This window comes from Odontesthes bonariensis, chromosome 6 (genome assembly GCF_027942865.1).
Source record: "Odontesthes bonariensis isolate fOdoBon6 chromosome 6, fOdoBon6.hap1, whole genome shotgun sequence".
NCBI classification, from domain to species: domain Eukaryota; kingdom Metazoa; phylum Chordata; class Actinopteri; order Atheriniformes; family Atherinopsidae; genus Odontesthes; species Odontesthes bonariensis.
In genome coordinates, this window is record NC_134511.1 from 20,407,846 (window position 1) to 20,421,043 (window position 13,198).

Below are 13,198 nucleotides of genomic sequence, written 5' to 3' on the forward strand. Positions count from 1 at the left end.
TGAGCGTTCTAAGCCCCTTTGTGTCTTCTCATTACATGATATTCCATTTTTAATTTTTATTTTAATCTACATTTTAGATTATCCAATTTTGACCACTGATGCAACTTTAATGTTGCGCCTGGTTAATTCAACGAATATGCAAACTTACTCCAAACACCTGGTAGATGCGTCATTCAAACTTTTCAATGGAAAATCTTCATTCAAAGAAATACATTTGAAAATGCACATTGCTTGTGAGGAAGCTGCACACACTGATGTGTGTGTCTTAATTGGCAGTGATTCACAACAGCAGGCTGCAGTTGAAATGTTTAGGGGTTGCGAGAGTGCAGCAGCCTCGCAAACTGCTCTGAGTGAATCCTCCCCCGGACGTCACGTTCCATGGCTCATACATCGTCACACTGCAATTAAAAGGCACACATTCACACACACACACAGAATCACAGTATTTTTTTTCCGTCGGCTTCTCTCATCCTACAAAGAATTAAGTATTTATATCTGCAGCAAGATGTCAGAAAATATCTGCACAGATGAATGAATGATAGAATGGAAATAGAAATCTAGACAAATAAAGTGAATGATATCTTGGAAAAGTTATTTGAAATATAAAAGACAAACATAGTGGACTCATACGCAGACTTGTTATATAGTTGCGTGCAGCAGGTGAGCAGTTGCGTACTGCTGGTTATGTTGGTGTTGTTGAACTCTGTGCTCAGGAAATGTGGGCAATCGGGAACGTACAATACACCTAGGAAAAAAACACATGAAAATTAAGTGACAGTTAAGATATTGTGTTTAAAAAACATCTGCTTTCTATTTAGTTTGTATTTGCATCTTTAATCAGAAGAAAACATTGTTGGTCATGTCTGTGCATCGTCAGTAAATGTTTAAACTTGTACTAATAAAAAATGAAATAACAATATATTGTGTGCTTTATGAAATAGGTGAAGAGTTTTGAACTATTTTCATATGATACTCAACAATCAGTTCCCACACCTTTGAAAAATGATCAACAAATGAATGAACAAGGAAGCAAATCAGGACCAAATATACGTACACATAGATGCTGATCAGCTCTTCATGGCGGAATATGTTTGCAGTCAGTAAAGACAAGTTGTTATTGAAGTAGTTCGTCTCCTGATTAATTCTGTGTATTAAAGGGATAGTTCGCCTCTTTTGACATGAAGCTCTATGACATCCCATATTAGCAATATCATTTATTAAATTTGACTTACCCCCTGCTGTGTCCTGTGAGCCGAGTTCCGGCCTCGTTTTGCCGTTGATGAAGGTATTCCGGCTAGTTGGCTGGGGCTTAAAAAATAAAGTGTTTTGCTTCTCAAAACAATATGCGTTCAAAAGAGTAATACATTTGTATCACAAAATCATTCATCTGCACTGCACTCTCAGGTATGCCAGACCTGAACAGTTTACAGTATGTGAATGAAAATCAAAAAGAGCTTAAAAACCCAAAACATTCACCGTGACACACAGGCTGTCACGAAACAGGCAACGCAGCCTGCAATCAGAGCTCTGAGGCAACAGCTAGAGATGTCAGATTGCCTATTTGAAGCCATGGCAGCTGGAAGCACAACAATTACACATTAAGAAACAGTCACACAGAGAATTGATACAAAACCTTTCCAACACCAAGTATATAACAAAAAAGAAAAATCCATTCATATGCCAGATAACATGTATGGTTATATATTACAGTTTTTCTCTATTGGTTTGGCTCATTTCTTGAAACAGAATTACATTCTCAAAACTCTGAGATCATTTGGCATAACACTCTTATAGTTCAGCACAACACCATAGCTAACCTGCAAAAGCACATATCTCTCCCAAAACTGTTCACCCATGCTTCAGACCTGATTTCTTTCCCATGTAAAGAGTCAGAGCCACCCAAATTGCAAAGATCTTTCTCAATTGCCTAGGCTCATTTCTTGAAACAGACCAGATGTTTTCAACACTCTTTAGTACTTTTTGCAAAACTAAACTGAATGGTTCAGCAAAACACCATGGTTTACCAGCAAAAGCTCATATCTCCCCCTAAACAGTTCACCCATGTGTCAAAATGAATTTTCTTTCTCATTCAAATAGTCAGTGCCCCCAAAATGCATTGTCCTTTTGGCATTGTGTGAGCACTACAAGTCAAAATGTTTAGATGTTTTGTCACTATGGCATAGGACTACCTAACAGAATACAATAATGTATAAAACTGAAGGAAAAAAGTTGTGCTAAATGTAGGCAAACTGTGCAAACTGTAGGCTACTTGTACTTAATCTTTTGCAGAGATGCACTGAAACAATTGACACATGTATTAAGACAATTGCAATTTGATGAAAGCAATGAGAAATGCCATTCTGTTGTGAACAATTGCGAGGTGGTTTGGAGATTTGTCCATGTTATTTTGATAATGTAATTTCTGTTTCAAGAAATGAGCCAAACCAATAGAGAAAAACTGTAAATTACGCTCTTCTGTTACAAATGACAACTTTTTGTTAGCATTTGCATCTCTTTAGTGAATGCTTTCCCATGATTTTATGATAACATACAATACTCAAAGATTTTCTGAGTGTTATGTGAAAATTTAAATTCAAATTGCATTTATCATGGGCACCATGTCCTTGGGAGTTTATGAGGCTTCAACTCGTAACTAAAAACTTTAATCTGATACGTTGTTTCTTCACATCAGGGACATTTTGCAGTTCTTTCTAAATTTTGTTGCATTTTTAATGAGCATGAAGTTCTTTTTCGGTTCCTTCCCACTATTGGCATCTGCAATGGCACACACACATTAACGTGCCCTTTGTCACTTGACACAAATGTCAACATGTTATTGTGAGTTCACTCATTAGGTGTCTGAAATTTGCTGACGTTCACTATGGTTGAGGATTAATAGGGAAAGTTCCCGGTATTTTAAGCAGATTGGAAATGAACAAAACAGACTAAATAGGCCTACCGCAGTTCCGTTTATCCGTTTATCATCCAACAAAAGTTCCCGACTTTTGTTGCCAGCCCTGCACAACAGCGTTTAGCTTTCAAGTCGCTTTTTGTGGGCTTTTGATGGCGTCTTCTTTACCTCTTCAGCAGGACTGAAAATAATCCCATGTATGGCTGTACATTCGCAGAGCTCACAGGGAGATTTGTTTTGCTCACGTTGGTGTTACATCTCATAACTGTAGGGGGAGCCACAGAGCAAAATCTCTGCCTAATTCTCTGGTGTTGCTTTAAGATGCATAATGGGTGAGCTAAACAGAAGCGACCTGACCTAACTTCGGTTATAAATGTACACAGGATACAATGAGAAAGCAAAAAGATCTAATAGTTCAGACTATAGTTAACCTGTGAAAATTAGTGCAACGTATAAATCTCTTCTACCCTTTGATCAGTTTGAAGTCATGACTAGAAATTAAGACAGAGCCCTCATTTTCGGGCCAAAACATCTTGGCGATGAAGCGGACATTAAAGGGGAACTCCGGGGCATTTGAAGCGCAATCCCATTGCTAGAGGTTGTCAAATACTGACGGGAGGACACAGACTGGTGCAAATCGGCGCTCCCTGTGCGGCGATTGCACTGTTTGCGCAGCCTGTCATGCTAGCCAACTACGTGGTGGCTAAGGGGCAAGTGCTAAACCTTCCACGTAAAACAACAACTTGCACACTGCAGAAACGTCACACCACTTTATAAACCATCCGACAATAAAGTCACAAGCCTTACCATCAAAACCATATGCATGGTTCTCACATTACTGGCATGGGGACGTTACAAAACAACTTTATAAACAGCATGTCACTTACCTCTTGTCGGTATGCTCGCGCATGTGAAAGAAAAACTGCGTTCAAGTATTTAAAACATTACAACAATACATGCCCAGTAATATTGTTGTAATGTTTTAAATACTTGAACACACTACTGTCAGTATTTGACAACCTCTAGCAATGGGATTGCGCTTCAAATGCCCCGGAGTTCCCCTTTAATGATGCTGTCAGCAAGTGTGTTGTATCAACCTCAAAAAAAAAGAACAGAAAAACATCAATTTAGTGGTTAATAATTTATCTTTTAAAGGAGCTTTTAAGATAACTTATAAACTATCAAGTTGGGTTAAAATTCAGTCTCATGGTAATCAGTTCTTTTCCTCATTGCTCATTCCTCAGTAATTACCAAGGTGTTTGTTTTATCATTCTGATTAGTTTAAGACCACATATTCAAAGTTAAAGTTCACCATATCTGAAGACTAAACCGTGTTAACTTCTGCACTGATTTGACACAAAATGTATTCAGCCTGCACTTCATCCAAAATTAGTCAAAACTTCTATCGGTCAACTGTAGGTTGACCGATAGAACCTAAAGTTAAAAGTTAAAAACAGCAACCTTTTAGGTCAGAATCTAGAGAAATTGCACAAGTGTGTCGCAGGTTGCAAAAAGTGGAACTTCACACTTGAGCTGACACAAATAATTATGATTTGTGCTTTGGCATGAAATTACTCTTTCCTTCATATAGTGTAACAAGAGACATGTTTCTCAAAGTGGATGATACAGGCACGTTTTGTACATGCAGTTTACAGTGATCAAAGTTGTTAGAGTATTTTTTTTTTAGCTACGTGAACATTCAGTGCCCCAGAAGTATTGCTTGGTGACATTATCTGTCATTGCTCTGACAGCACGAATCTCCTAAGTTTGAATTATGAAGCGTTTTGGTGGCTGCGGTGCATTTTGTCCCAAAGTTTAATTGATGTGCTCAAGTCTGCATTTGATAGCACACCATGTGACAGTCTTTAATAATACCAATTACTCTTTTCAGGACAATGTCCACTTAACAGGGTGGGTGTGCAAATAGATGTGACCTCATATGCATAAATAGTAACAAAATATAATAGTTGTGTAGAATAATGGTTTACATTGACTGAGAGAGGTAATCCAGAGGAAGTGGTGACTGAATGCATTCTGGGTAAAAAGCATTGCAAAATGATTCACAGTTTAGCTCACATAGTCTACTGATATAGTGGAGGTAGAAATAAGATTGAGATAAATGATGAAATAATTCTATAAATCTGATTTCACAGGTATTTCCATGCAGCAAAAAAAAAATGACGAGACAAGAGAGCCAGTGTTTATCATCCATTGATTCTAGTGAAAATTCTTCTTTTTCAATTACCCGACCTCATCCTTCAACATTAAGTCTTTACTCCAAAGGAGGGGGGGTAAAGGCTCCCAAAATGGTACGCTGGCAAAGCCCCCAGTCATCACAGCATGGATCTCTGAGATGATTAGTTCACTGATGTATGGACAAATCAGGAGAGGTGATTCTGTCTGAAAAACAGTCAAGAACAAGGTTTGGGTTGATAGTGGAATAAAAATTGCAGCAATATTAGCAACTGTTGTTCAAAATGACAGATCCTTACGTTTCCCAGGAATATATCTCCAGCAGTGGCCATTGACTCTGCTGGAGATGTTCCCATGGTAACCTGAATTATGAATCCAATTTGGGAATAATGAAAAAAAAAAAGAAAAAAAGAAAATAAGACTAGAACAGTAAATCAATGAGAAAAAAACTGTTGAAAGTGATGTGGGGAAAATAGCCCAGTTCTTTTTACTTCAACTTTTTTGTTTAGTTGTATTCTTATTTCTTGATAAATGTTTTGAAATATTTCTAGCTTTTCACGCACTTCATACTCTGCCTTTCTCACCTTGCAAATGAGCCAAGGCATGAAGCCAATGTAGTAAAGGACGGAGATGACGGAGCTAAAAAAAAACAATATGGGCATCACCTGCACAGAGTCCACAGTCAGCAGCTGTCTTAGTGTGACTGATTACGTTTACATCGATTGAAACATTCTTATTTATCTATTTCATCCCAGTTTTAATCTTAAATGCCAATGTCACAAAACTTATTCACACATCTGAGTACCTCAGTCTTAAATTTTCCAGTCTTTTGATTGTATGGGGTTTCATTGTTCATGTTCAGCACATTTGCATTGTTTGTCACATTTTCACTTTCTAATAATAATAAAATTTCATGCAATCATATATTGTTTTACTGCATAAATAATCATCCTTTGACCTGAGGAGGGAAAATAATTTTGCACAGTATGAATTATGAATGATGCACTTCATTGATTGCTCAGTGATGTGCCTTAAAAACATAGTGAATCCTATTGCCCATTTATGTGTGTGTCTGTTGGATTATAGTGGTGCAACGTACCCTAAAGACAAAGAAGCGGTCTGTGTAAGTGTCACCAAACACAAACTTAGATCCAGCGTCCGAAAATGACAGAAACATCTGCATTGAGATTTTAAATTGTTATCAACAGATGCAAAAAAACACGTTAAAGAAAGCCACTCCTCCCACCTTTCCAAAATGGATAAAATATATAATGCACTTTCTTACACTTGAGAAAATCAGATATACCCTTAAAGGCTCCTTGCAAAAATTTGAGAGGATTTGGACCCCCTTTCTAGAATATTACAAAACCTTACAAACTCTGTTAAATGAGGATTAAGACCCCAACACAGAAGTGAGAACGAAATCCCCCCCCCCCTCCTTTTCCTCTTCAAACTATTCTTATTATTATTTACTTTATTTTACTTATTTACTTATTTACTTATTCATTTCTTTATTTATTTTCTTTATTTATTTTATCTTTTAATTAATCTTACTTTATTCTATTTTACCCTTATTATCATCATTATTACTATTGTTATTACACATTTATTTATTCTATTGATCCTTTTTAAATATATACTGTATATGTATATTTCTTAAGATATCTGAATGTACTTATTTATTACTTATTTTATTTCATTATTGTTATTGCTGTCTGTGTGTCTGTTCGATAATTCATTGTGAAAAATCAATAAACATTGTTGAAACTAAAAAAAACACATTAAACCAGCAGTATCTTTTTCATTTGTAGTAATATGCTAGCATGTTGAAAATCATTTAAAGTTTAAGCAAGAATGATTGTCAGAGTTGTCAGAGTGAGAGTGACTGGGAAATTGTCATGGTTTTTGTTTTTTGTTAACCAAATATAACCAAATATAATATTAGACCAAATATAAACTGCAGTCCAGTCCCACAAAGCAATGTTTGGCCAGACCACTGCTACAAACATGCACGGTTTGTGTAAAAAAAACTGATTTGTGTTCATGTAGAAGTACACATGTGCATCTCTTACCCTGAATGTGTGTTTGGAGAACAGCAGCATTAAAAAGATTAGCAGCAGCAAACCAAGACACAAGCTGTCTGGTCCCCCACTGGGTTGTGTCCAGAGCAATCCAGCAGACCACAGCCACCAGAACCAGCACATACATTATCCTTAACAGAGGGAGAGGTAGCAGGCAGAGAAATTCAGATACACAGTGTGTATTTTTAACAACAAGTTTATGTAATGACGTTACATTATCTATGAAAAACTGCCCAGTCTTGCTCCTAAGATTTTTCAGCCAGAGTATTGCTTATAACAGAATTACACTGTGTAATTAATTACACATTCAGTTCAGATAGTACCAATTAGTAGATGGATGCAGCCTTTATCTGTGATTTTCTGTGCTAACAAAGGAGATTGGGGCATTGATAAGAATTAAACGGTGTCTAAATAAGCGTAATTAGTGGAAAAGGTTTGTCAACTGGATTCAATGTAAATCCAAGGAAGCAATTTGTGCAGGAAAAAAAATAAGAGCTTCTATTTCACTTCGAGCTACAAGCTCTGATCTGGTCTGAACCCTTTTCAACATTTGTATTTGTGTTCTCTACACTTAAACAGACGTAAACTGTTTTAGTGGATACAAGGCACCAAACAGTTCCTACTTATGATCACATCCATATGGCCGATGAGTTAATCCACCAGTGACTAACTTTACCTGTAGATTATCACTGGCAAGACTTTGTTTCATGTAGTGGTTAATTGCTGATATAAGAATATATTTCAAGTTTAATAATTTTTTTGTTCTTGCTTATGCAGTACCAATAAGACAATTCAAATAATATATGAAGGTCAGATGATTATTAATATATTTTAAGCCTATACATCAAGGCAAACAAGTATGTCACATATAATTTCAGACTATTAGATAAAGATAAAAGCCATAAAACATGAGAAACAGTTGTCCATGTGCCCTCTTTTAATGGCTATGAACAATTTTGTTCGAAGCAACAGTTGCTGAGGTAAAGAACGAGATCAGACTCTTTCAGTTATCAGAAAAGTTGAGAATCTGACTGACTGCCAGTTTTTTGTTTAACACACCTTTGTTATATTCTTGATATATTGTTATAGCCTGTATTGTGTCTTTGCTTCACCTCAATGTAACTGCCAATAAAGTGCTCATGAGCTATGGCCTAATTACTGCACTTTCTGTGCAGAACGGCAGCTCACAGCAGTTCTTCTCAAACTTCTCCATCAGCTGCTCTTATTTCCTCTATCCTGCGCCGTTTGAGCTCTGAGCTCATGCCAGTGTCACAAACAATGGATTTCCTCCATCAGATGACATTGTTGTTGCTAGGAGACAGAGAATCACTCAACTTATCTGAACTGTATTAACCAACATTTACATCACATCAGCAAAAAGGGGTTTTACGAGGCATCGGATTATTTTTGGGTCATTGTGGTGGACAGACCTCTGATAAAAAAAAGATAAGTGTCATTTCTCACCATCTGATCCCAAACCAGTTTCTGCTGAAAATGTCTCTGATAGGAATGACAGCCTTCCATAACCAGTCACCATAGCATTCCATCATCCAATCCCAAACCAGGAAGAAAATGGTTACCAAGGAGATGACCAGCAGCCCCACAGCCCGGTGGAAGTTCAGAACACATGCTGCTATCACCGTGGCAACAAAGCCAGGAAGAAATACATAATAACTAATAATAATCATATCCTATTGTTCTTAGAACATTGTAAACATGTTGTTAGATCATTCTAATCAAATTAACTTATCTGCAAGATAAATAGAAACGTAGGAGTGTATTATGAAAATTACATGAAGAGCCACAAAAAGCAAGTCTGACTTATCAGTGACTTTTGACTATGAAGCCCCAAGCTGGCCAGGAAAGGAAAAAATTATTCCAAGGCCATGATTTAATAAGACAAGTCACAATTCCTTTTCTCATTTCACACATTTTGTTTGCTCATTTTAACAAATGTGTTTGCACTTTTTTCTGATGTTTGTTGCACTGATTATAGTTTTTTATGTGCAGAAAATGAGAATAGATACTCAGAGTCAGAACAGCAGAGCACCCTTCTACTCTGAAGTCATGGTGCATATCCAAGTAGAGTTGGCACCTCTAACAAAGTCCTTTTTTTCTCCGCCTATCCTCTGCACTCTACGTTACAGTTTCTAATGTTTTCAGATTTAGCAAATTAATCCAGTCTGACTACAAGTACATAGAGAAATAAAGAAATAGAAGAAAATCTGTGCAGCAACTTAATGAAAAAGTTCCTGATACACAGCCACATGCAAACACAGTTAGCATGCAGAAGGCCAGAGAGATAAACAACCTTCTTAGAACCCTGAGTTATACTTTAACAGATGCTAATAGAGACAATTTTCCTGCTGCTTAAACCAGGTATATAATCAGGCGTATCTGGTTTTTAAGATCAGCAAAAAGGCCCCAGAAAGCCTCCATTTTCATTTCCAGCACACTGGGATCACAAAAGGAAGAAAAACAGCGGGTTAGACAAGGAGAAAGGACATACATTTTTATGAAATAGACAATAGAAAGGCTGGCAATTTAGGACACAGGAAAAGACATTACATATTTGGTGAACACAGCAACAACAAAATAAAATCACAAACCTTTTGTCATGGTCGTCTGTCTTTTTTTATGCATTGTCTCCAACCTCAAAAGAACATTCCACATCAGCGATTATCTGATCCTGTTCATGTAACACACACAGGCACGCTGAGGTTAATTCATCTTTCGAATGCTAATTTACACAATGGTTCTGCACAATGACACTTATTTTCTGAGAGCCTGAATTTACCTTTTTTTTGCACTCTGGGCACATGTGTCTTTGCTTGTACAGGTATATGCTTGACTGAAGGTCTGAAGCAGCATTCAAACTTCAAAGAAGGCAATAAATCCATGATATCAGGTTTCCATCACAAAACAAGTGTGTTGTACTTAAATGCCCAAAATTATTTCAGTACTTTGGTAGTACTTTTCAGAACTTACTCTTGCCAAATTACTGCATAGCATCGCTAGAAATGAGCAGAGTTGCCACTTTAACAGTTAGATACACACACAGATCACTTCCATGAGATTGCCTGCTGTGTAAAACTGCCTGTATAAGTTATTGAATGTGTCCAGTTTTTAATTTTTTTTTTAACAATCTCATTCAAGAAAAAATTAAGCTTACCTCTAATTCAAAAGTCCTGTTGTCTGTCGCACTGTTGCATTCAGCTCCATTCTCTCTCTGTTGATTAATGTTAAAACATTGGTCAAACATTTGCTGGAAACATCAGGCATCCCTGTGTGGTGGCAAAAATAATAATGATTATCCAAGCACTGTTAAGGTGAAAAGTTGAACAGTTCTTGCACAAGAGAGAGCAAGACTTCAACACAGAGCACCTGTGTCAGTTCTGACTTAAAGTTTCAGTGCATGTCATATTGTCCCCGAACACAGGAGAAGAAAAAAATGTCTACGTATCAGACTATGCAAGCTAACTTCTTCTTATCTCTTGATGAGCCGGGCGGCCTTGTGGAGTGCACAAAACTGAATGAACAATGAAATACAGAAATGTTTGATTGGAAAAAATATTTTGCCTCTAGTGCCTGCAGATCAAGATACAAGTGATTTGAACATGATGACACACAAGCATGAGGCTAAATAAAATGTTCCATTCGACCTTTCCTGTTTTATTAGCCCTCCCTTATGACTATGTTTTTTTCACGCTTTCCTTTTGGGAGTTGTTCTGTTGCAAACACAAATATAGTGTTGACACGATCATTTTGAAAACATGCGCGATGAACATTGTTTGCAATGGGAGACAGTGCATTTGCTACATTCATAGACTCACTGAATCATTTTGTATTGCATATAAATAAATGAATCTGCTAAAATATTTCAGCCACTAGAGAGCACTAGTGTATAATTTGTTGGCACAATGATACACAAGATCCAGTAAAATAGCCATAAAAACAGACCTCATATTGTCTTTACTAAAGCTTTCTTTCTTGAACTTTTGGGAAAATGTCATTAGGTTAATAAAAGATGGTTTGTAAAATTCTTGAGGACTTGGGAAAACACAATCATGCTGCAATGAAAATATATCCACACATACACTAAACTGCAATGTGGGTGTTGCAGCACTGAAACTACAGCTGTTCAATGAATATTATACAAATGGTGCTTTAGAAACTGTGCCTAATGCAATTTTGTCACATTGTTACACAAAGGTTATCTCTAATATATAATATTAAAGATGGTATGGAATATTAATTCATTTTATGCAGTTTGTAATTTAAAAAAAAGAAAGACATATGAAAAAAGTTCAGTCTGTTGTCACAGACTGCTCACACTCATCCTTCTGTCCTCATATTTATCCACATAAATCACAGTAAAAACGACTGGATGAAAATAATTGAGCATGATAGCATGATGATGATGGTATGAAAGTAGCAGATGATCATCTCCCGCCTTTCATAAAGGATAGTCCTGCATATCCTCTGCTAAAGGAGATATCAAAAGAAGCATGGAGAGCCTTTGCTTAGCATTTGGAGAATTTGAACAGTTCCAATGGCATGGCTGCCACTTAGACACATCTAGGTCATTTCATTCAGTTAAGAAGGTTCCTAAGCAAAAAGAAAAAGAAAAACTGTTGGACTGGACCCATTGAGTTGGAGGAGGTTCAGATGAGTCCAGGCGACAATATGGATGACAGAGAGAGAGTACTTATTCAAATTCTACTCTGTTCTTATAAGTATCACATCACAAATAATTGAAGTCGAATTTAATGGTAATTTTTGCGTGCAAAAATAAATGCTTGAAAATTTCAAATATTATTCCCTTTTAACATTAGCTCATCTTCTGATCTGTTTCTGTGATTTTCTCTGTTGTGTTATATTGGTCACTGTTCAGTTCAGAAAGGGTGATTCAATCATTTTCTAATTGAAAAAAAAGATGCTTCCTACTGGAGTCTTTTCACATGTTGAAACCATTAATCAAGCTAGGCCAAGGGTTCAGTGAAGCAAGGTCATAGCTGGGAAATAGCTCTGACAGACTAAGGTTTGTTTATCCATGGATCGTGTGGCCAAAACCCTCACAGGTAGTACAGGAAGAACAACATTCAATACACAGTTTGATGATTTCTAAAAGTATTAGCATCTACACGCTACTTTCGCCATCCCATTCACGACTACAGAACTCTCTGATACTCTGTATGCTGCAATAATGAGTTGCATGGGTACATGAGTTAAATTCTAAAGGTAATTGTGATGCAGTGACACACTGTAGGGGATTGTGATACAGAAACACGTGTGCATTCAGAATCAAGTGTTGCTGCATCACAATCGCTGGTATTATGCGAACATCTCTGTTGTCGGTCACTTGTCGGTGGTCCATGGTGACCTGTCTTGTTGTCAATCATGTGGTACTATAATGCAACAAAATAGCTGATTGTGATTCAACAACATGTGATTTTGATGCCAAAATAAAAGCGATGATGATGGTGATGAAAACAGGTAATTGCGAGGAAACAGCACAGGACAAATATCTCTGCATGACAAAGACCTTCTTCCGTGACAGCAACACTTTTGATGCATCAACCTTGTATTCCTGCTGTGTCCCAATCATCTCTACATTTTCAAAGATCACTTGTGTTGTCCCATCACAGCTACTTAAGTCTAAGGGGACATGTGTTCATCATATTCAAGTGTCCTAGCATCCCAATCATGCAAGTAGTAGGACCATATGTTCATCAAAATCATGTGATATTGCATTGCAACTATGTTCTTTGCTTCATCACAAACCTCTGTTGCAACACAATTAAGGCCATTGTGTTGATACAACAGATTACTGTCATGCAGCACCAGGTGAATTAGAATTGACAAAAGATGATTGTGGTGCAAAAAGAGAGGTAATTGTTATTTGAAAAAGATTGTTTTTTGTAATGCTAAAAGTCAGGTAATTGTGATGAATAACATAATTCTGATGCAACAAATACAAGTCATGGTGAGGCAACAGAAGTGTTTTTTGGTA

The 13,198-nt window shown here is 36.9% G+C and overlaps 1 pseudogene; it reads right to left on the bottom strand.

Annotated features, from left to right (window-relative positions):
* Positions 1 to 280: 280 nt before the first annotated feature.
* LOC142382740 (solute carrier family 28 member 3-like) lies at positions 281 to 12,562 on the bottom strand (annotated as a pseudogene).
* Positions 12,563 to 13,198: the final 636 nt, after the last annotated feature.